This window comes from Emydura macquarii, unplaced genomic scaffold (assembly GCF_026122565.2).
Source record: "Emydura macquarii macquarii isolate MOO-44397 ecotype Brisbane River unplaced genomic scaffold, CSIRO-AGI_Emac_v2 contig_1146, whole genome shotgun sequence".
Classification (NCBI taxonomy): domain Eukaryota; kingdom Metazoa; phylum Chordata; order Testudines; family Chelidae; genus Emydura; species Emydura macquarii.
Genome location: NW_027131283.1, coordinates 2575128 through 2601637, shown reverse-complemented (window position 1 = coordinate 2601637; position 26510 = coordinate 2575128).

The following is a 26510-nucleotide window of genomic DNA, read 5'->3' as shown; positions in this document are numbered from 1 at the left end:
GAGATTCTCTAGAGTGATCTAGTGATCTAGTCTAAAGTAAAAATATCTAATGGTAATCCAAGGAATAGAGAAATTGTTTGTGAAGTTATGGGTACAAAGTCTAAAGTCACTAATCTTTTGCTTCTGCCTGACCCTGAAAGATCATGTTAAATACCATTACTCTATTGGAGGAGGAGCTGGCTTTATAAAGATTATTTGAGATGATGGAATAGGAACTTGAACTGATGTGCTTGTTATGGTCCACTGCAATCTATGGATTAAACACATGGGGCCTCACTGAAGTCAATGGAATTACTCGTGTGAGCAGCTACCCCCACTGAGCAAAAGGCTAATATATGGCTCATGATTATCATGATGGTTATTTTATTATCATGATGGATTTTAAGCATGAACTATATACGTAAAACAGGGCAAACCTTAGACAGCTGAATTAAATCTATAAACAGAAGATATAACTCAATCTCAGTTAAAACCTAATATGGTCCTCCATCATAACTGGGAGCAAGTTTGAATTGTTTTGTACTGAGAAAGTAAACCTGGCTGAGCACAGACAGGTTGATAAATACTATAATAAAATGTAAGACAACACTTAGCATAAAAAGGGAACACGCTCATAAAATTGGAGTTTATGAACAACAAAATCATAATAAGCTATATTCCAGATTTCTGGGCCACTAAAACCACTCTGAAATCTTACCAAGGGAAAAAAATTAAAAACAAAACCCACAATACACCATATCAACAGATCTTACAGGACACAAAACACAGAAGCGACATCATATATTAAAATGCTATGAAGATTATGATGATGATGAAAAGCAAAAAAGGATAATATTGTATATGATTTTGGAGCCTTTCCACCCCCATCCACTTTCTGTATATGTACAAAGAAATGCAAGCATCTGGCATACCAGATGGTTTATATCTGTGATACCTATAGGAAAAAAAAGGATGAAGACCAAAAAGACATGCTGTTAGCACTACAAGAAGCTTAGTATTCAAATAATGATTATTCTTTTTTTTGTCTCTACAATAGATTAATGACACAATTCATCAAAAATAATCTGAAAAAGTAAAATTCTTTTTGCAGAAAACAGACTGCATTCTAATACTTTACTGCTCACAAACACAAACATTTTTTTTCTGTGTGATAGAGATTAAGGGACACATTTATAAGGAATGTGTCATCTTATAAGGAAGCTATGCTAATTGTAACAGACCATTCTAAAATAGGCCAGAAAACTATCCTCCCTCCTGAGCAAATTCTGCCCCACTACATAATGAATCACTAGAAGTCCTGAAGGCTGTTCAAAACACCACTTAAAAAACACACCCTTGCTTTTCCTGGTTAGTGAAAGCCAGGGAAGAACACCTGACCAGTTCAGTTCAATATTCGCTATGACCGGAAATTTAGTACTTGATACTGAAACCCACTACAAAACCATAAGCAACTGCTCATCCCTCAAATCCACAACTAGTCAGGCCAAAGCAGAAGAAAAGAGACAATGAAGAAAATGATAAAAAATAACTATATAATGATAGGGGGAAAGAGATGTAGGACGAACAAGAGTATGTAAGAATATCTAGTCTGTTGGTAGGCAAAAGCTTTACCAGAAGCTCTGAGAACTGAAATCCCAAGAACAACCTTCAGGATGCCCCAACCATCTGCCCAGTTGTGCATTGGCATTTGTCTGGAGCATGACTGTGATCTGTGACCTTACAGTGTCAAATAGACAACAAAGTATGTTTTAGAATAAATCCCTGAAATTATGCCAATTTATTGGTGTTCAATTCTCTAGCACAGCTTTAAAATACAATAGGAGAACTTACCATGTTTAAGCAATGGCTAACCATTCTCTAGCTTAACATTATTTCACAAGATAGTGAATCAAAAATGAATGCCAATGCATTTGAAACATCAAAGGGTAAGAAACTTCAATCTCTATTCAAACTAGCACCATGGTAACCCCCTATATAAAAACCCAGGACTAGAACTGGAATAGTAAAAGACAAAGTAAAGATGTAATATTATGTTAACTACTGTAGCAAGCACAAATTAAAAGAATAAAAAAAGACTAGGATTCCTTCGAGGGCAAAGGAGCCAGGCAAGAGAAATGTACTAAATACATACCCTGCTATTTAGTTGCTATTAAACTTCTAGTAGGTAAAAGTCTGTCCTTGAAGAATATTTCTCAGCAGATAAGAGAGGAAAAAATAAATACTAGCATGTATGGCATGAATAAGAAGAAGACACAGCGTAGTAAGTATTTTAATAAGGATTAGGAGTACCCAATACTGTAAAGCATGTTTAAAAATACTGTACTGTATGTTATAGTATATATGAACTTAATGGGTTATGTTGGCTCACAACTTAGGTTTGTGGGGCCACTGTTAATGGGGATAGTCTATTACATTTTCCATCTGTCTATAAATCTTAGCCTACATCTACACTTCACCAAAGTTCATACTAGAAGGGTGTGAATTGCAGTGTGTGCCTAAGTGTTGCACTGTAACTCCCCCGTGTGGACATTGCAGATGGGAACTAAAAGGTTCCTAGTTTGCATTAATATAATCCTGTTTGAAGAGGATTAAGCTGCAGGGCAGTGTAGAAAAGCCCTTAAATACACATAGAAGCAGACTCTTCAGAAATTCTGAAAGAGAGCCAGACTGATCTTTTGTTAATGTTTATGTGACTGTGGTCGCTGGCGGGACCACACTGAGAATGCTCAATCAGGGCAAATTGCAAAAAAATAGGACAGACGATCCCTAAAACTGGTAGTTTATTCTAATAATTAGATCACCCAGCCAGTAATAAAACAGCTTCTGTAATATCTTACTGGTTACCAAGAAGCTAAAATACAGTTCCCTTTAAGCAATCCAGCCTTTGTTTTCCTCCCCCCAGACAGCCAAGTCTAATATGGTAAGGATTACATAAAATCTTATTCACCATATATAAAGTTCTATCGATCTCAAGAGATCGGACACATTATCCACCAGATTGATGAATGTTTCAGATCTTACCAAATACATGCTTACAGCCAATTCTTATTAACTAATCTAAGATTTATTAAAAAAAGAAAAGAGAGTTACTATGGTCAAAAGATTATTATACATACAGATATGAATAAAGTTCTTAGGTCAGTTTCATAACAGAGAAGGTGAGCTGATGATTTGTAAAAAGTCCTTCTAGAATTAGTTCCATAAGTTATAGTCCAATAGACAGTCCATGTGCAGAGCTCATTCAGGTTTTTCCGTGAGAATTTGTAGAGGTTATCCAGAGTCAAACTGGAGACCTCAGTCTTGCAATTTGAATTTCCCCTGACAAAGTTTAAGCAGAGCTGAGATAAATAGGATCAGGCCCAAGAGTTCTTTTATAGTTTTCTAGCAGGCTATGATAACCTCTTAACAGCAGACAACAAAGCATGCATTCCTTGGATGAAGATAAGTAATATACATTGTTACTTTGAAATAAATCTTTGTTTTCTAGGCGCACACCAGTAACTAACTGCATTCAGTAGCATACAGTAATTAACCATTCAAATAGTTCATAGACCATTTACTACAAACTTCAAAGAGAAATATAGACAATGATATTATTACACTCAAGTTTCATCTAAATGTTAATATTCCTTTTTGATCTCTGAATCAGTAGAATATAGAAACAGACATTACAGATAGGAACCGAAGTTTAGCATCTACAAGCTAATTGGATCACATTGTTGATCTTCTAACAAGATATAGGTAAACACAGACAAATACAATTAGTACCTATTTTTAACACTCTATCAATATAGGTTTACATTTCAAAGAATTTAGTCTAATTAAAATGGCTTTGATAATATTTCCTTAACGGTTGATTTTGGGTCACTTAGCTTGCTGGTTGTTTAACCCTCACTGGCTCAGTGTCACAGCTTATCACAATGCTTTTCAAAGCAAACTCAAAAATGATGTAGCTGCTGAATCTCTATAGACCAATTTAGCTCCATGGGATCTCTTCTCCTGAGCCTAATAAACAATTCCCCTCTTAGTTCCAATACCTTGAGATGTGTTGACCTAGTGGTTGATCTTATCTGCATCATCTCTTAAGAAACCCCTTCCTTGTCTAATTTCTTGGATGCTATTTTTAAAATGTTCTCACACAGCTAAATGCAGATTAGTAGGTCATTTGAATGCTTTGCAATGGTTATTTTAAAAGAATTCTTGTTAGGTTGTGACATTTGTTGGTACAGTGTGACACTGGATGTTGGGGAAGTAGAAATATTTGCTTATATAATTTTACCATTTTTTCATCTCTATTTTTCTGTCTAGGTTCTTCTGCAATACCTACCACCATAGTATCTGAGCATGTTACACATTTTAAAAATAGAATGAACTATTCCTCTTTCTTCCTTGTACCTAGGAATAATATGTTTGTTTTGATTATAAGGATTTCAATTCTTTGTTTTACTGAAAAAAGTTCACATGGGAACTTTTGAAGTTGAAGAAATGAATTTTAAAATTAGTTCTGAAAATGGAGAGGATTCTTCACTAGGCTGGGAGACATTTTTCCATTGATATTTTTTGGGAAAAAAGGAAGATTTGGTGGCACTGACAGATTTAGCAAATTCATGGCAATTTTGCCAAATTGTTTCAGTTGGGAGAAAAAGAAAACCTGGCAGAGGAAATGGCTGAATAAAGTTGAAATGTAATTTTGACATCTTCAAAATGAAACATTCAGATTTTTTTTTATTTGAAATGACTTTTCATGTCAAAATTACCTTTAATTTTACTTTTAAAAATTAACATTAAAAATGCTCAAAATCAAAATGAAATATTTCACTGAGGATCAACTAAAATGTTTAGTTCTACTGAAATAAAATTATTTTCCAGTTTTCCAATTGCTAATTTTGCAAAAAAAAATATTGTTTCACCTGAATTTTTTAAAATTATTATTTTGGAATTGCTAGCAAACCAAAAAAAATCCATTATTTGCCCTGCATTACTCTTCACATATTTTCTGGCAGTGAATTTCATAGTTTTGGGCTACATCTTAAGAAACTTCTGTCTCCTGAGTTCACAAATCTTTTCCTACTTGTCAACATTTTTGTTGCTCCAGTAGAACCATAATCAGTTATGCCCTTGGAGGAAAAAGAGACCCTCTCTCATTGGAATCCATCCCATTGCTTCCACTATTTTTTTTTTCCTAACAGTGCTAGCTCGATGGGCCCTCTATCTCAGTTAGGACCTGTAGGTGACACAATAATGCTAATAATGCCATACCTGGAACCAGGAATCACCATTACTGCCACTCGTCAGGCAATCCTTGCTAGCTTCTTCTCCATTTCAATGCCTAATTCTAAATATGCCACAGACATTCAAGATCCTTCAACCCTGACGCCCTTCAGTATCACTCATCTCAGTTTCTTATTCTCCTGATTATGCTGTAGGTTTCCACACTTTTTCCCACCTTTCTTTTTGTCTGTCTACCTGTCTAAGTTTTTATAAGGTCCTCCATAACCATGGCATCTGTAACTATTGCAGTAAACCCTTCTCTCTTTGCTGTCTTCCGCATTTTTACATACTTTCTGTTTAATTGGTACCCTTTTCTAAAATCTCATGTATCATCACTGTCCTATAGCTCCTAACTTTGAACCTGATTCATTGGTACAATCTGGCTGTTTTCTGCCACCAAAGTAGTGCATGTATTTGCTTATCTGATCTATGGCTGCTCTGGATAAATGATAATAAAAATAGACAGAGTGACCAGAGAATCTTCCCCTACCTTTAACAAAACTAGCACGTTACTTGAGCCTCCCAGCTTCATACAATGCTATGTGACATTCCTCTATCCTTTGACCCCATTCTTTTTTCCTATCCAATTAGTCTACGTAATAGTTATCATAACACTGATAACATGTAACTCATAGTTTAATTGCAACTGCAAAGTATGTAAGTATATATAAACCATGTATGGTTGTGGGGAGTTTTAGATACTTCTACAAGAAAAATACAACAAAAATATTTTTGTTTGAATTTACCCTTTTAGCAGCCTCTTCTGCAAACTCTATGCACAGTAACTTGTGGCATAAGTTTTGTGCATTACCAAAAGTTCCATTTCAAAGATAAACCAAACCTCTCAGTAACAGGGATGAGATTTATTCACATAATCAGCCTTTGAATCTTGTGGCTTCTGATGCTTTTAATTGAGCTTGGATATCTTTCTAGTTTTCTTCCTGTTGTTTTCTCTGCAATATTTGCAGATCTAGTCCACTTTGAGTATCAACACTGGAAAGTAAAAATTCACATTCTGGTATTTGTTTATGCCACCTTCTTGTTAGTTTCCATATTCCATCAGATCAACAGAAACCTGTCTAGGTATCTGTCAGGCTGATCCATGATGAAGTGAATATATTTTACTATTCTGTGGCAAAGCCTGACCAAGATCAGCTAAATAAATCCTGAATGATACATGAAATATCATACTTTTATAAACATCCCAGGGTGTCTCTTATTTAATATCTGGCTATAGTAATAAAAATTTGGCAACACTTGCTGTGATAGAAATTGGATTCTAATTTAAATGCAGTGGGCATTTTTAACCTAATATTCAGTTGCAGTGAATAAAGCAGATTGTTGTAGAGCAAAGAGAGAACTTTTATTTTAACAAAACCTTAGATTGCTTTATTTTCTTCCACATTGTTTTGAACTGCATCAGATATTAGTATTTGTTCATCTGCTCAACTCATATTAATCATAGGGACTATTCTTTAAAGCAATCTGGTTCAGAGAAAAAATTAGTTGCAATAATAGCTTGTTTAGCTAAAGAAGCTGAGCTATTTGTGCCATTGTGTTTGAACAATTAAGTCTTATGTTTATTTCAGAATAGAAATTCAATTATTTGTATTGTATTTGTAACTGTTATTTTAAAAGAATTCTTGTTAGGCTGTGACATTTGTTGGTACTGTGTGACACCGGACGTTGGGCAAGTAGAAGTATTTGCCCATATAATTTTACCATGTTCCATCTCTATTTATCTGTCTAGGTTCTGTCTGAGAATATTTTCCTTCTTCAATAGTAAAGGAAAATATATCAATTAAGCTTAAAAATATACAGTGCGGGAATAATCCAGTAAACTGGCAATGACATAATTTCTAGTAAAGTATAGGCACATCACCACATAGCGCATGATAAAGAGTGGCATATTCATAAATGTATAAATATGCAGAGTATCTGATCAATTGTAATAATAATCTCACAGTAACAATGATCAAATGTTGTTACCATTTTACAGCTCTATGTCTCTGTGTGAAATAGCTTGGCAATCTCATGCAGTGCCAGGTGCCACTTACCCAGTGTACATGATACCCTGTTCTAGTCAATCAGCCTCCTCCACCAATAGTCCTTTCTACACCTATGCCAACCCAGCACCCATTTCTGTTCTCCCTACCACACATACTTGCTGTCCTTGCATACATACCTCTCTTTTCCAGCTCCTCCTTTACACACACGCACACACACACACACACACACACACACACACACACACACTCACTCACTATCCCCTTTCCCAGTCAATGTCACAACATGCTTCATTTCCCAACATACACACACGCACCCCTTCTCACTATTGGCTGCTTACCCATTCTTTCTTTTCCCATTCTGCTTCTGTTCATGAACTATCCCAGGTTGTCAACAGACAGTTCTACTATAACAATAAAACACAGTTGTTACAGGAGTGAGGGGGAGGCAACTATCCTGTGAAGTAAGTAGGTAAACATTATATTGCTTTTGTAGTTGGACAAATTCAAGGCAAAAAGAGGGTAATGAAGTTACCCAAAGTCACAACAATAGTGAAGCCATGTTTTGAAACTAAGGTAAAAGTGATGAGTCATTGGTGGCCATTTTCAAATATGCTTGAAATGGTGCCACACATACACCTAAAAAGCAGCAGGAGGGCGACCACCATCTCTATCATCTATTGGCTTTGCCACTGGATTACACAGGACATTAGCGACAGAGCTAGGATTAGAATTCCCAGCTAAGTCTTTTGCTTCAGAGAACACTGTCCCTTTATTTTCTGCTATATCTGCTCACTTTGGGGGTAACACAGGGATACAGTTTCAGTTCTAACTCTAAAATTTCTTTCTTCTGTGTGTTTGCCAGGCCCTTAACAAATTACTTTAATGTAGTTTTTGTCATTTAATAGCTTAAAAGCCCAGATAGTTTAAATGACATGTTGAGTTATTATACCAGCCAGACAGCTTTCAGATATGGAAAATTGGCCAAAAATTCTAGACAGCATAATGAAATGACTAGACTCAGAAAAAGGAGAAGGAAAAAAAATGGGGAAATATTATTTAGCTCACATATTGGGCTGATTTGTTACTTGCAGGTTAGAATAAATCACTAAGTCCTGAATCATATGCTCAACGTTAGTCATATTTTTAAATTGACCTTTTAAATTGCTCAAACCATGCATGGGAAACTCCCCAGTTGTGACAGTGACTTTAATTTTTTAACCTTTAATTATTTAACCTTAATCCATATCTAAATCTGGAAGGGTTGGGTGACTTCTGTGAACATTTAAATATTTATTCCAGCTCACCATAAAATTTTCAAAGGTCGCTTAAAAATTTGCATGAAAATCAGAGTGTGTAATTAGAGCCCAGTCATATTTTCCCTTTTGACTGTAACCTGTTGGAATTCTTGCTGGATCTGAGTGATGTGGGAGTAGAAAAGCATGTGTAGTTGTCTGAGCACATGACTGAGGCACAGTTGCTGGATTCCAGTTGCAGATCTAATACTATGTTGCTTTAGGAAAGTCAGTAATGGTCAGTTTTTCAAAGATATTTAGATGCCTAAAGATTCATATAGGTGCCTGGTGGGATTTTCAAATGTATCTAAGAAGATTAAGTACCCAACTCCTATTGATTTCAATTGGAGTTGAGGCTTAATCATTTTAGGTGCTTTTGCGAATTCCATTATGAACGTATCTGAATCACTAGGTGCCTAAACACCTTTGGAAATCAGTTCCTTAGTGCAAAATATCCAAATTCAAGTGTTTAAAAGTATACATATTAAAGAGCCTAAAGTAATTTAATTGAGAACTGTGAGTGGTCAGCAGGTGCCGAAGCAAAAATTAGGAACCAATATGAACCATACAAATTTGAAAACTCTTATCTTAACTATAATGCTTCACTTCCCTCTCTTAAAAATGTGAATGATGCTAGCTTACAGTCCCTAACTTACAGGGCTGATATGAGGGCTAATTAATGTTTTAATAGTACTTTGAAATTATGTATTTTAAAAATATATATATAAAAGGCACCTTTCCACGTTTTATATTATATACGTATAAAAAAAAAACCCTATAAAATCTACATCTGAACAAAAACTCTAACTAAATGATGTAAAGTCAAAGTTTATTCATTTGAATACAGGCAAAAATAACTACCTATACTCATGCATACTTTCAAGAACTAAACATATACATTAAAAAGGGTCAGGATTATATAATTACATAGGAGCAAAGCTGTTTTGAATAACTTTGATAGGAGCAATAATATGCATTCCATATATAACCAAACCTACTGTACAAGGTCTTTTTATGTTTGAGATTGAGCTGAAATTCCACTACCATAGATGCTTTCCAATGAAATAGCAATAGGATAGTTATGTTATTGAAAAGATTATTTATGAATTATTGAACCAAAAGCAAGTGGCAGCTAATTATAAGTCTTTAGTGCTTTATTGTTCATTTTGTTAAGCTTAATTTTGGATGAAACTTTACATGGAATCTATGTAAAAGTCATTATAATTTTGCAGGCAATAATTTCAACTTAATGCTGAAAAGGATATTCTTTTAGTCATAAAATATTTTTAGTTGTGTAAGAAAACTAGGTTCAGCAGCAATAACCTGGAGATACTCAAGTCAGTGACTCTTTAAAACATTAAGGAGGTGATATGTTTATGCTTTCAAGTGGTGAGGCTTTCCCATTGACTTAAATGTACATAGGACTAAGCTGTAAGGATTTAGTCCAAAGGCCACTGAAGTCAGTAGGAAAGCTTCCATTGACTTTAGTGGGATTTAGATCAAGCTGTCAGACTAATCAAATTCAATAGTCTTAAAGGACTAAGTAGTCCTTCAGTAGTATGTGCATTAGTTAGTCTCTAAAACAGCCCTTATAACCAGAGCCAAGGTAGCATGATAATAGTTTTGTTTATTTTATGCATGAAACAAAATAAATAGTCTCAGATAGAAACACAATTCAAGTCTGCCTATTAAAGTAGCCATTTGATTACAAACTAAGGGAGAGTGCAGTCTGAATGCTTCAGAAGGCACAGTGACAAAAAATAAAGTTGAAGTTTAGCCTGTATAATTCTAGCTAAACATGTCTGAAAGCAACCATTCACTTTGTAATACTGAAATGAAATACAATTAGAACAAATTGTTAAATTCACTGGGGATGCATTAATGGCTGTCCCAATTAAGAACTAAGAAGTTATTATGGAATTAATTCCTGGTTTGATTTAATTTAAAAAAATCACACTAATTCATGCCCAATTGCAGTTTGAGTAACAACTCCTAGGCATAATCATATCAGACACATTTGTTTACTGTTTCTCCTCTTCCTACAGTAATTCTTATTTAAAAATTTATAAATCACATTGTTCCAGCTTTTGAAACCTGCTGCAATTGTAATAGTTGCATACTTTTTTTCTTCTTCCCATCACAAATATTAGCAGCAATCAGGAATATAGTTTTCTGATGGTAACATTATTGTATGGTAATCTGGGAATTTAATGTTAAAAAAATACTGGGCATATGAACTTTCCCAGTCTTTCTGACACTGATGGGATTTCCATCTATACATCTCTTGTTACACAATCTACATTATTTATTCAGTCTTCCCTACTAAAACCACAGAGACAATACCATGCTGAGAATACAGGAGAAGTTGTGTTAGGCCATACTTCAGCAAATAATGTGACAAGGGCATTAACAAGGGCAAAATCATAACAGAAAATATGGAATTTTAAACGTCCAATAATAAAACCTATCTAGTCAATGTGTGCATGCTATTGGAAAACATTTTTACATGGGCAGATAAAGATAGATATGACACTTCCAAGCACCTATTCTTAAAAACCCTGGTGTGAAGTCTGTCCCAGGATCTGAGAATGCATGTTCAACACGTATCAGACATAAGGAGGATCCATTCCCAAAATTTTCAGTTGGTCTTTTTAGTTCATTGGTGGTCGTCCTTCCTTCAGGCTCGGAAGGAAGTCACTCTGTCTCACTATGGCACAGCATTCAAAAGTCAATTATCAGGGGAACTGGCAAATCACCAGTCTAAATCCCGGGCCTTCTGGGTGGAGCCTAGCAACAGTCTGTCTTTAGCTTAGCCTCTTGGCTAGGACAGACAGTACACACAGTCGGGTGCTCTGGCCTCCTGGGCGGGGAAGAACAAGGAGCAGTATTCTGCCCAAAATTGACTGGCTAGGGCAGAAAGCAAAAACAGTCTGGTGCTCCGGCCCTCTGGGCAGGGCAGGGCAGAGCAGCAACAGTGGCTGAACAGACAGCAGACAAACACAGGCCATTCAGGCTACGGTGGGTAGGTTGACAACCCAGGAGTGGGGTTGGCAGTGGTGAGTAGGGGGACTCAGGCCCACCCTACTCCACTGGGTCACAGCTCGGAGCCCTAAGAGTGCTGGAGGGAACTGAAGGGATCCCACCCAAACACGCTGACTCATGCTCTGGCAGCAAACCCGGACTAAAGTCTGCTTTCCCTCGGCTACTTCCTACCACAGCTCGGGGATCAGATTCCCATAGTCCAAGGGTCCTCCATCTCCTCAAGGTACTCTACAGCTGGCAGTCCCAGCAGCTCCTCGGGGTACTCATCAGACAGCAGCTCTTTGGGGGGGTCCTCCTCCAGGGGCAGGAGTTTACTTAGCTTGTCCCCTGGGCCAGCAGCAATACAGAGGCATCTGACTCCTTTCCTGGCTCTCTGCCAACAGAGCTGGAGGCCCTTCCTCTTATACTTCTGGCTTTACCTCTGGCATGAGGACAGGCCCGGCCTAATTCCACCCCCCAGGGGACAGAGAGTGGTCCCTTCCCCTCAGTCTTAGAAGGAGGCCACTTCACTTCACTACAGTCTTAGATTTATTTCTCTCTTCTGCTCAGGTTCTTATATCACTCTCATCACCATGATATCCAGAGGATATATGATTGGCTGCATCTCTGCCCAGCTATCCCAGTTGGTATATTCAAAGATAACATACACGTTGGGGTAATACCACTTGATCCCAACTGTTCCAAACATGTATTTCTCAAATAATGACATCTAATTCTATCAAACAGATTGTTTTCCCACTCTTATTGTATTCTCCACACTTTCAATTACTTCACTATTCTAGATGCTTCCTGCAAACTGTCATACTCACCAAGTTTATAATAAAGATAGGCTTGAATAACTAAGATCTTCAGTGGACTGGATATTTGCCACCCTCAACAGTTGAATTCACTATGGTATTTCCTATTTTAAATATAAGGAATACTGAAAATATCACAACACACTGTACTATGTTAAATGTCCATTTCCTAATGACACCAACTTTAGTCTTCTACCTCTCTAGTTCAAAGTTGTTGCTGAAACCAATTAAAATCACATGAACTCAAAAGAGCCAAATGAGATCATGCAGAACTCTTTTTCCTCTTGAGCAGTTATCTAAAGATCGACACTCTGACCTACTGATTTCAATACATTTTAATCTTTGATTCTCAAATGGAAAACGAAATATTTGCATTTTTCTAAATAAACAGGGAAAAGTAATAAAAATAACAAACATTAGTATTTTTATCTGGAGAGTCCAAAAAGCTTTACAAAGGTGGGTCAATTATTTCCCCCATTTTACAAATGAGGTAAATGAGATGTAGTGACAGAGAAACTTAGCTCTATGTAATCTTGGGAAACCCTCTATTAGCTAGGCATAATTGCAATTATTTAATTAGTCTGCAATAGCAGACTTAAGAATATAACTCAGTTTCTTTATTCACAGTCCACATTCTAACCTCAGTGGCAACATCATTGTACAGATGGAAGGCTCCAGGATCTATAGCCCTGAAAAATCTGAATTTCATGGTCTTGCAATAGTATGGGAATCAACTATAGGTTTTGCTGAAGAGGACTTACATGATCTGTTGTGTTTATAAATAAGAGGATATTTTTAAATAGGCTTTTGTGCACATCTCCCATAAAGTCAGTAGAAATCAAAGGGCTAAAACGTCAGACAACGTTTTGAAACTTGATCCTTTATGCATTTGACATTGTTAAATGCCTTGCTGAGAATCATCTATTGTGAGTATTTCAAGTTGCTAGAGGGCAGTCATTGGGAAAAGGCCTTCTTCTTGAGAAGATGTTCTAGTCTAGGAATGTACACTCCGTTGAGAAGAACTGAAGAAAGAAGCTAGCATGGTGCTCTCTCTGACTTGGACAGTTTACAGATCCCACTATGCTGCAGCTGTGGACCATCAGACACAACTAAGAAGCTCAAGAAACCTTGTTTACCAAAGGGGAGAGTTTCTGTGAGGTTTGCTCTAGGAACACCTGCATGTCTCTGTGTTATAAATGAGAAGCAGTGTAAATTGCTCTACTCTAACCATGTATTGAAATTCAGAGGCTAGATCTTGTGGGAAAGGTAAATACATAGAGTTATTTTACTTTATATTGAGCTTATTTATTTATGTATTTATTTCTCTATTTCACTTGTTCTGCATCATACTTTAATCTATGATCTAAATTCCTTGTCCTTCTGTTCCCTATCTAGTAAATGTGCCATTTGTGTTGGTTGCCATTTGATAGTTTTTTTAATGCCAAGTTTTCATAGATGCATACATTCCAAGGGCAGGAGGGACCACTGTGATGATCATCTAGTATGACTTAACACAGGCCACAGATCTTTCCCAAAATAGTTCCTAGATAACACATTTTAGAAAAAAATCCAATCAAAATTGCCAATGATGGAGAATCTGCCGCAACCATCAGTGCTTTGTTCCAATGCTTAATTACTTTGTGTCAAAAATGTGCTTCTTATTTTCAGTGTGAACTTTTCTAGCTTCAACTTCCAGATATTGGATTGTGTTATATCTTTCTCCGCTAGATTGAAGACCCCAATATTAAACAGTTGTTGTCCGTATAGGTACTTGTAGACTGTAATCCAGTCACCCCTTAACCTTCTCTTTGTTTAGCTAAATAGATCAATCTTTGTGAGTCTATCACTTGTTCTAGACATGTTTTCTAATCCATTAATCATTCTTCTGGCTCTTCTCTGAAACGTATCTGATTTATCAACATCCTTCTTCAATTGTGAGCATCAGAACTGGACATAGTATTCCATCAGTGGCCGTACCGCTGCCAAATACAGAGATAAAATAAACTCTCTACTCCAGCTCAATATTTCCCTGTTTATGCATCCAAGGATTGCATTAGCTCTTTTGGCCGCAGCATCAGACTGTGAGATCACATTCAGCTGCTTATCCACCCCCAAATCTTTTTCAGATTTTCACTGCTTCCTAGAATAGGGTCCTCCATCCTGTAAGTATGGCTTTGTTCCTAGATGTATATATTTAGCCATATTAAAATACATATTGTTTGCTTGCTCCAAGTTTACCAAACAATGCATTGAGAAGAGGGGCCGGACTAGATGACCTCCTGTGGTCCCTTCCACCCCGAATATGCTATGATTCTATGAATCCAGATTGCTCAGTAGCAGTCCTTTTCATTACATACCACTCTCTCCATTTTTGAGTCATCTGTAAATTATATAAGTGATAATTTTATGTTTTCTGCCAGGTCATTAACAAAAATGATAAATAGCACATGGCCAAGACCAGATCACTAGACACATACCCATTTGATGATGATTCCCTATTTACAATTACATTTGAGACCTATTAATTAGCTAGCTGTTAATTGATTTAATGTGTGTCATGTCAATTTTATATCTTTATCTATATTTCATCACCTATGGCGCTTTCCTTTTTTTCCAACCAGCTCTGCATGATTAAATAATATGGGTTAAACCCTGGCAAACTGATGGGAACTTTGCAATTGACTAAAACTGAGGCAGGATTTCACCCCATTTGTTTATTTCCTTGAAATTTCCAGTTGGAGGCATCAGACCCTAAATTAGATTAAATTAAGGGGTCATTTACTTCAAGATCACATCTTTAGGCCATATACCACAATACCTAGACTAGCTGCTACAAATATTCCCCCATCTCCAATTTTTCTTAAAACAATTAGCTACCATTCCCTCAAGTATTTTCTAGCAAAACTCATTGGAAGAAAATACAATATTTCTTTTTACTCCTGCCAATATCCTTTGTTAGTGAGAATAACAGCAAAACAAAACAAAGCAAAAGTACTTGAGAACCTGTCTGTTAGGTATTTATAGCAGTGACAAAATGTGTAAGAATACGGTTTGGCAGACTTCTCTAGCCCCAGTAGGAATTGCCATTTGTCTTCCCTGCAAAAGTCAAAGGGCTCATGTAAATATTGTCCCATTTATAACAGTGATGCCAGAACCAAAAGCGTTCCCAAAGCTCTCTGACTGGAGCTGCCGTTTTGGCTTCAATTAGGATAGCAATAAAAAAACATCTCTCTGGAAAGTCACTGAAAGGCGGGAAAGGTTGCTAGAATCCTTCTGAATGAACCTGAGGCCAGGGGTGAGAAGGAGTAAAAGACTGAGGAGAAGCAATCCTGAACTTTGGTATCTGGCCAATGGAAATCCAGGGCAATGAAGGTCCCAACCGGAACTATTGAATCTTCCCTTACCAGTCGCAATCAAAGGAATGCTGCCAGGGAGATCCTGTTGCTGACACCGAGGTTCTTTTAGACTGTGAGTGTGGACCTCTGGGAAAACTTCAGGCCACAGAGACTCGAATGTGATACAAGAGGAGAGATGTATATAAGAACGAGACACTGTGTGATCCTGCCCTGCTCAGCAATATTTAGGTCCCATCCTCTGCTAGGAGGAAGGAAATTGTGAGTAATCTGCGTAACACTGACAACAGTTTAATTAGAATAGGCTACACAGTCTTTACTGTACCTAGAAACACCATGTTTCTGAGGGATTTCCAGGTCATTGCTGCTAATCTCCTAATGAATGACTGGAGTGTCTTATCCAAGACAATTGTCCCACTGTCCATGAACCAGCCAACATACGTGCACACTGAGTACACAGTATGAATAGCTAAGCCGTAATGTATTCCTGGAGTTAGCCCAAAGATAGTATAGGCCTGGATCGAGACTTCACCAAAAAAAGTAAAATTGGAGATTTTAATTTGGGCGTATTTGTATAGACCAAGGGTGGCCAAACTTACTGACCCCAGCCCGACAATCCCCCCTGCTGGACAGAATCCTCTAGCCCCACCACCCTGCCGAAGAGCAGAAACTCCGAGCTCCCCACCCAAGTCTGGTAGGTGGAGAATGGTGGGGCATAGCGGGCTCTGTGAGCTGCGCTTTAACTGTAAAAGAGCCACATGTGGCTCTCGAGCCACAATTTAGCCACCTCTGCTATAGACAATAGCAACACATATAACTAACAAGCTCCTATAAATGTTCATACTCATGAACTGTGACTGGTAATGTAAAATTCTGTACCTGCTCTTTGAAAACATAAGGGACTTGATTCATGAAGGGCTACATAAACCTGATTCTGAAACATCCTAGCAAGCAAAAGTATGTTTGCAGGGGGACTATTGGTGCTTCAGGAGAAGATGTGGTGTCTGGGCTGTATGAACTGACAGTTCAGGTCTGCACACATTCTTGGATACAGGCAATAGTTTGGCTAAGAACCTGAGTGTATCTTAATGGTGGGTCAGTTATGGGTTCCAGTTGATTTTTCCTTCATAGCCCTAATCAAAATTACAGTACATAATTCGTTAGCATAATTAGCTACAAATAACTTTACTTTCCACAAGACAACAGCAACATAGTATTGTGTGACTATTTTACATATTTTTAAAAGTGAAATTCCCATTTCAATTCAATGGGCTCCAATTGACATAATCTCTTTCTCTGAGAAGCTGAACATTCAGTTCCTTGTAAACCATTACTTGACAATCAGAGAGTTTTAAATCTGGCCTCATGCAATTTGCTTTTCTACTAATTTTCTGGCCAGCCTTTCTTGCATTCTGTGATGCCAGTAAAAACCCAGCACAGATACTTCACTAAAGGATGTCTGTTCATTTTGATTCCTTTCTCTGATCTAATAACGCTGGTGAGCACCAGTAGTCAACAGCTGTAGAACTGGCCACAGAATGTGCTTTCAATTGCTGTTCCTTTTGATCTGTACGTTGAGAAGGCTTCTGTCTAGTGACCCCCTAATGTGTTTCTCTGTAATTAGCAAGTTTCATCAAGGACCAGTTAGTTGATTTTTAAAGTTCAAGAGGGCCTAGCTGTTTTCCTCCATCTGTTGAGTTATAATAACCCCCTCATGTGAAGGTGTTGTAGTAGTGGAGATGATTCATTTGCAGAGATGGTGAACAATTTTAATGAGCCTTCTCCTACTATATCTTTCTTCCGAAGCAAGAACTCTTGAATAATGTTAAGTAAAAGTAGTCAAGTTACCAGCATGTTCTTTACATTGTTACCCAAATTCATCTATTGTTTAGTGTCACTAAGAACTTTGAATCCATACCACAATACCAGTAAAGACATCATGCTATGTATCCTCATTAGTGTATATATTCAGCTTTGGGCCAGTATCTTAGTGGGTATTTGTAAATAAAAAGAACAGTAAAATGCTATAAAGGAGTTAATTATGTTCATTCTCCAGTGTTTATCCTCTACCTTCTTTGAAGTTTGAATATAAACATGTCACTGCCACATTTTCTTTTTCATGCAACAAATGTTGCTTTATTTCTCCTTGTATTCTTAATTGATTAAAATAAACCTCTGTGGAAGGCATAGAAAGAGACACACACATAACTTCAGTACAGATTTTAAATATATGGAACGTGCATGACAAGGCCCTAGCAATGATATAATATAGTTATAGCGCAAGAGTAATTTATACAGTCTAGTGAAAGGGTGCACATGCACATAAATTCAGGCCTGATCCTCTGCTGATATACATAGCTCCATTATGTTAATGAAACTACACTGATGTACACTAGCTGTACATCTGTGTACATTGTGCCCAGCAGTTCATTCCAAAATTGCAATAAGACAACAGACAGATTACCAATGTGAGGGTTGGATTAGAAAAAGTGATAAATGGTAAACAAAATCATGCGTTAAATACTTCTTTGTTCCTCAGAATCATGGCCAATGCGCCTCAAATAAAATTTGTTAGCTGCAATAAAGCCAGATGCAAGTTTTAAAAAGAACTCAGAGATCACATATAATTTAAACAAATAAAGGTACCTGGCTCTTTTCTTTTTGCATGGTAGAAAAGAGTCAGGCTTTTGTTCATTGGCCATAACCTTGTGACTAATAGTGTTCCATTCCATTGAGCCCAAAGTGTGAAACTTTGGTTTGGGTCCAAAGCATTCAAAGAGTCTGATTGGAGAATGTTTATGCAATCCCCATGTCTAGCTGAAATCTGGGATGTGGGGATAACTTAGTGGAAGTGGAAAGAAGGAAAATTGACTGATTTTTATAAGTAACAAGGATTTACAATACAGAGATGGCTTCCAAACGTGTTCGGGTGATGGAATGCAATAGCTTGATTTCATTTAACAAATTTTCCCCTTATTTTCAAATTTCTTGATAATCTGGAAAGAAGAAGGTCACATTGCTTCCAATGGCAGATCTTATAATCAAATATTAAAGGAGCTTTCATGTGAGCAGTTATTCTGCTTTAATATTATTTTCAATATTTTATATGGACTGTCTCTAAACAGTCCATTATTTAATCTCCATCTTTTAGGAATAACAGCTTTTTAATTACTGTGGATATTAGAACATGATGGACCGAGAGGCAGATAATAATTGCTTTGGATATAAAGATAATTGAAGCAGAAAGGATAAAGAAATAATCAATCCTTGTATGTTTTGTGATAATGTTATGGGATGGGTGGACTTAGAATTCTTTTTAGTGCCTTCAGATATCAAATTTCATGGAATCCTATGTGGGTCATCTTAGTAAACTTGGGATTTCAGATTTCAATTTAATTGTACAGCATTTTAAATAATGAAGTTGATAGACCTAAAGTCATCACCTACAATAGTATCTGCTGTTTGCTATTGGTCTTCAGTCATATGAACAAAAAGCAACCTGATAAATAAATGCAATGTAGTTAATATTAGGATCATATGCAGTATATTAATCAGGCTTATGTCTCAGATAAATTATCCTGCCTTTTTAGACTAAGACCTTAGATGTGGTATGTTTTCTTACCAAGACAGCCTCTCCAGCACTGTTTGTTTTACCAAACAAATACATTTGTTTTACCCAAGCTTTGATGCTTTTTCCAAAGATGATCATCTAAATTAATTTCTTTAAGAAAAATATTCTTGTCTCCTGTTTTGATTAACTTTGGCTTTTTCCTCTTGACTGAGTTATTTAGAAAATTAACAATGAAAGGGAGAATTCTAACAATTATGATAGAACTATCATTTTTAACACGGGAATGACCAGAAGCTGAGCACAGTATTCTGAGTAAGGGGAATGCCATTGATTTATATAAAGGCAGTATTATTTTCTATCCTAATCTCTATACGTCCAAAAGTTGCTTATTTTTTGACTGCCAGGGCCCCATGAGCAGATTTTTCCACTGAGGCGTCCACAATGGTGCCAAGCTGAGATGTTACAGTTGATTTAGAACCCAATGGTATGTATGAGTCATTCAAATTATTCCTCCCAATGTTTATTATCTTCCATGGCATGAGAGAGAGCTGGGAATCAGCAACTGAATCACTGCTGTGGTCACTGTTTAACCAGTTAGGTTCTGGGGAGGGCCTGATTACCAGATCAGACTGGGTAGCCAATGGCTAAGAAGACCATTAATGCAAAGACTGGATAGAAAAACACAGGAAAGGATGGAGGTGAGAAGCTGAAGAGAGAGAGAAGGGCTATTGGGGCCTGATCACAAAAAAAAAGAAGAGAGTTGTCTGGGAGGACACACCTTTTCTCTCACCACCACCTTTGGAGAAGGTGTAGTAAAACTCAAGGAGATTGTAAATACTGTGACTACACTAGTATGTAGAACGAAGTGGAGTGAAACACTATAAAAAAATAAAAAATAAATAAACTGCACAGTGGTATCTACATGAGAGAAAACCTCTGAGTGGTCTGTGCAAAGTAAAGAGGATGAGAGCAGTAGGTGCCCTATGACACATGGCCAACACTGGATTTCATCTGGTACCATGCTGCCGTCTCACCTAGTTGTGTTTGATCCCCAGAAGCTGGTCATTCTTCCCTAGTCTTGACTACCTCAAATAATTCTTCTCAGCAAATTTTGGCACCTAATTGCTCACTCCCTTTTCCAGATAATCAATTCATGTTTTAGCTCTGGTCTACATTTACCTGGAAATTCGGTGGCAGTCGATGGGAGTTACGCAAGCTACTCTTGCGTAACTCCCATCGACTGCTGTGCTTCCCTTCTGTACACCGTCTTCACTTCACTGTGCCAATGGGAACGCAGTTCCCGTCGACGCAGGACTACACCACTTGAGGGAATGGATTTACTTCTTCCGACAGGTTAATGATCCCCGAGAGTCAATAATGAGTCGATTAATGACTAAATGAATTGTATTATAAAACAACAGGAATAATATAGATTTTTAACTATTTCTAGACTAATACAATAGAATATGAAACAGACAATTACTATACAATATAAACTGAATTTGAACTGACAGTTAACTGCAAGACACAGACTGATATGAAGGAATGTTAAACAGACAGCTTAGCTGCAGAATACAGACTGATAGTTAACTCCTTACCAGCCAGGCGAGAAAGGGACACAGGATAATAAACGTAAAACTCAAAATCGGCCGGCTAACAAACGATTCGCGCTCGGGGGGGGGGGGGACGACGGACGGGACACGGCGCGGGACACGGGAGTGGGAGAGTCCGGACCAGGTGATTAGGCTGGCAGTTCGGGAAGGCTCTCAGCGGGGGCTTGGGAAATACCCCTTTTTATGGGCTAAATGGGACATGAATGGTTAACTGATTGGTCAGAGATGCAGCAAGGGATGGGGCTATGGGCTTCGTGCCAGCACCGGATTGGCTGGGGGACACTTGCAATAAGTTTCATTTCCCATGGTCAGTTTCATTTCCCATATATGAGGTGGGAGCCGAAGGCACGGCCGATCACATAGGCATACCATAATAAGGTCAAGTCATGGATTGATTGTTAGCACCGAATGGGTAGGGGGGGCGAGGGGTGATCTTGGCAGAATTGGTGCACCGACATTACTGAGTCAACTTCCTGATCGATTGAGCGGTTCTACACTGATTGCTCAATCGATCCAGAAAGATCGATCTGACGGAGGCGACTGTATAGACATACCCTTATATTAGGTGAACTTTCCTAGCGTGTAATCTTGACACACCACTCTGTTAATATTTTCCCAATAATTTTAATCTCTGAACATCCCGGCTCTGGTCAATGCCATAAGTACGAAAATGACATGCAAAAGGCTGTTCTTTGTGTTTTTTGGCCAAAATTAAAAGTAAGCTATGTGCCAGAAATCTTATAATAGAGGCTGTTTGTGTGAGATTTGCCTTAGAACATCCAAGAGGTTATAAGCATCTAAAATTTAGAGTGTTTATCTGAACTGAATGTTTGTAATTGTAATAATTAAACACTAGATATACTCGTATGTTAAACGTAGTTATATAATTAATGTAATAATTTAAATTCCATAAAATGTAAATATCAAAATTTTTTTTTGTTGGGTATGTAACCTTTCCTTGCTCATTACAGTTGTTACAATAATTGTTCCTGTACCTTGTTAACCATAAGGTAACCTGAAAGTCAAGCTATGATGAGAGCAATATGAACACAAGAGCAGCCAATGATGGCTGAGATACTTCAGGCACATCAATTTAGTGAGAGTTCAGGAATAAAAATCAAAAGCTGTAAGTTCTGGATAAATAAAGGCCAAAGGAATGCCATCAGTGTTTTATATGAATAAATGAGATGAAATATAAATGTGGGGAAAAATTCAGATTAAATACTATGATTAATAAACATAAAATGATATATAAGGAGATTGAGTCCTCGTCTGTTCTAAGTGGCCATTGGCTATGGAGTATGGTACTGCATTAATTACATATTAATATAATAGTACATGGGAACCTAGGAATAAGTCCTGATCCCATGAAAGTCAATGGCAAAAGTCCCATTGACTTCAATAGGACCTAGATTAGACCCATTTTGCCCAAAGCTGACATTTCATCCCTTCACCCCTGATTTTCTTGGCTCTTTGGTCCTAATCTGTGCTTGTTGCCTTTCTCCTGCCCATATTGACTATTTCTGGCCTCCACCCCCCTCCTGACTTGTTATCTCTTTTCAGCCTGCTGGTCTTATTGTGATGCTACCTATGTTACCAGTCATTTTCTTAGCCTACTGCTCACCTCTCCCCATCCTGGTCTTTGATTATGAGTCTCAAGCTGTCTGTGGCCCCTCCGTCTGCTGAGACATTCCAATGTGTGTGTACATATGTAATTGGTAATGATTTTTTTAAGGTTGTGTGATGGGGTGCACTCACATCTTGTGAGCACCTCCTATCAGCAGGGTGCAATCGTGCACTCTTTTCTTTCTTTGCTTCCAGCACCCCCCGTCGGCTGTTGTCTTCGTCAGGCGGACAGTGGCTCAGCCCTCAGCTAAGTCACTCATAGATGTCCAACAAGGACTATTGCTGTGCTCTTATGGGTCTCTGAGGCCCTGCCTCTGGGCTCAGTTCTCAGCCCCTTCTAGCTTGTCTGTCCCTGTCCTGTTATGGGGCACTGCCCTCCCAGGGCTTTCTCCCTGAAGACTTTTTGTCCTCAGCAGTTCTCAGGTGTCCCAGCTCTCCAGCCAAGGTCACTATGTAACTTCAGTTCCCTTCCATGGGGGTGGTAACCAAGAGTTTACCAGGATCTTCAGTTCCATCCCTGATTTTCTTGGTGCCTATCTTTACGCACATATTGCCACACTGTGTGGAGTAGTTCACAACTGTAAGTGTCAGTCTTAGGTCAGACTGTCAGAAAATAAGGGTAGACACCCCAAACTGGTGGAATTGTTAGATTTCACCAAGCCAATAACAAAAGTGAACCTCCTGGATCACTATTACAGTCTTACCATGGAGTCACAGACAATCCCCTTAGCCTCTCCAGCTTATCTTGTCACCCAGACAAACTGAACTTTGTGATAAAAGGTGTAGGCACCCTGTACTTCAGGGGCCTTGGAACTTGATTGGGAGTTTACAGTTGGGAAGAGCCTGGGAGACTACAACTCCCATGATGCCTTGGGGAAGAGGGGAGAGACTCTTCCCCTTCCAGAGAGACAGGGTATAGCATGTGGGGGACTCCATTTTGGAGCTAGGGTGGAGTGCAGCCAAGGCTGGAAGCTGCTGGCTACTGCCTGCTGCCAGAGTCCCAAAGCTGCTGCTGCCGGGGTCCCAAAGCTGCTGCTAAGTGCCTGCTGGAGCCTGATCCAGCAGGGAGCTTCGGAGGTTGGTGGCATTGCCCAAGCCAGGGTAGGGACTGAGCCTGGAGCTGCCTGAGGTGGGCCTGCAGTGAAGGTGGTGTGAGTGCCCTCCCCCCGTTGTTTGGGGCAGGACGTGTAAGGGAAGGTGCACTGCACAGAGACTTTCACTGGGCCTGAGAAGAGGCAGAGGGAGAATCCTTTCAAGCAGGGCCAGGACTGCAGACATTTGGTTGGGCCAGCTCCAAACCTCCAGCGTGACAACTGGGCTGAACTGGAACACCGAACCCACAGAGTGCTGTCTTCTTCAGATCTTCAAGCGTGCCCATGCAAGCAAGGGGTTAGGGCTCTGAACTCTTGGGGAGTGTACACTCTGCAGGTGGGGTAAACAGTGGCAGGGTAAATGCAAGTTTAGACAAGTTTCATTTGTTTTCATACTAATTTTATTAATTGATTTATTCAGCTGCCCTGTGGATTTAACATAATAGTGATGTTTAGTTTCAGTCTTTTATGCCATATTTCTTTAATTTGTTAAGTAAAGTTGTGTTAACTCTAATTTAAGTATATTGGATGTTTAGTTTGCATAAGTGCAATTGTTAAGTTAGACCTGTCTCAGATTATTATTATTATCAGACTAGGTTAGTCCTGGAAGCTCCCAAGGCCTGCTATTAAGTGTGTGCAGGGGCCAGCCAGGTGGAGGCACCGCCAAGTTTACTTTTAAAGAAATTTAAAGGGACTGTAGCAGGGGGGTGGATAGAGGATTCCCACCTATCCTACATCACCGCTGGGATACTCAGGATCTCCTTTGTGGTTAACGACCTTAGCGCCCTTGCACACAGGTGAGTGTTGCCGGCTCCCAAGTAACCCAGAAATAGAAAGGGGTTACAGGTTATTAAACCCCAAAATCACAAAACATGAGTATACTCCCAATCCCAGAGGATCCATTCACTTACCCCAGATCAACTGGTATTCCAAATCCTATACCAAAGACAACACTGGGAGCTAATTCTATAGTAAATTAACTATAGGTTTTTTAGTTAAGAAAAAAGAATGAGATTTATTGAGAGGTTAATGAAGGTAAAATATAATAACAGGTAAATCACAGTTTGTAACTCCAAATGGTGGCAGTGATGTAATAAACTTCCAGTCTCCCAAAATTTTCTCTGGGGATCTCCACTTTGCATTTGGTATCTTTCCCTGTAAAAGTCCAAACAGTCAGAGATAAAGGATATTTCTTTGAATCCAGATTTATATCTTCTTCTCACAGAAGACAAGCTGACATTCTCTTTAACCCAAGTGGGCTTTTCCTTTGATGACAATGCGTAGGAAATGCAGACTGAGACCTGGTCTACACTAGAGAGTTTTGTTGACAAAACAATCCTGGTGTACACACGTCAACCACCCTTTTGTCGACAAAATTGCCCCTTTTGTCGACAAAATAAAACCACCTTGACAAAAGGTGTAGGGCTTTTGTCGGCAGAGACAGGGCAAAACAGTGTCAGTGTAGACACTGTGTCCCCTTAGAGCAGTGGAGTGTCTGTCATACTTGTCAATTTCACTGCTCTACTCTACTAGAGCAGTGAAATTGACAAGGGGAGGCTGGAGCCCAGCTAAGCAAGCAGCTGGGCTCCACCTGCCGGTCGCGGGCGCTGCTGCCTGGCTTGCCAGTGTCCCTGGTGCCAGTGGGGCTGCAGCTGCCTGCGCCCGGGCTCGCAGTCAGGTGGCTGCAGCCCTGCTGGCATCCTGGCAGCATCCTGCTGCCTGCTTCCCAGTGTCCCGGTGTGGCAGCCGTCCATGGCTTTCTGGCAATCCCTGTTGCCAGTGGGGCAGCAGCCTGGTTGAGAAGCCATGGGCAGCTGCCACGCAGTTGCAACCCCTGATGCGAGCAACTGCAGCCCCGCTGCCAACCTGGGCGCAGGAGGCTGCAGCCCCACTGGTAGCCGGGGTTTGGACGGCTGCCTCCCAGCTCCCAGTTGAGAGCTGGGACTGGGCAAGCCAGCAGGGGAGAGGATGAAGCCAGCTCCCGCCTAGGAGCTGGGAAATCCCTGTATCCCGGGTGCGATAGGTGCGGGTGGAGGGGAGGGGGGCAGCCAAGAACCTCTGGGCACCCTGCAAGGAGATGAGAGATGGGTCACTCAGCTCCCACCACACTGCCCTTTAGGTCAGTGGAAGTGGTCCTGGTGAGGATGCACTCCACTGCCCCAAGGAGAGCAGTGTGGACATCAGCCACCCTATAATGTATCGACCCTATAACGGTGGCTGAAAGTCGATGTATCTTCTGTCGATACATTTCTGTAGTGTAAACATATCCTGAGTCTGTGAATTCCCATTGTTGAACACTATGGCTCTTGCTTTGAAATTAGCACTCTTCTTCATTTACATTTAATGAGTTATTTTGTTACAGGGATATACATAATGTAAATGCCTGCCATTACATTATAATAGGAATAGATAAGTGAAAACAATACAAGTTACATTCCACTAGTTTTTATGAAGTTTTAACACCTGAATACCCTCTTACGTTAACACACCTTTGATCTAGGGTTATTTAATTACTGGGGCATACATTATGTAAATATACATATATATTAGTATACAACAGCATATAGACAAGCAAAAACAATACAATTAATGTCTCTTTTGATCTCTATCAACAAATTTGAATTGGCCTGAATACATATTAATACACTTAACACTTCTTCGATATTCATATTCATTCATTCATGAGCTGGTCTGTCAGCATCACACCTATATTTGGAAATCTTGGCCTATATTTTAATAGAAGGCAACTTTGATTATATAATGGAGATGTGATGGCATTCCTATATTTAGAATTTATGTGGAATGGAAAATAATTTGAATAGAGTGGATTACAATTAACAGTAGA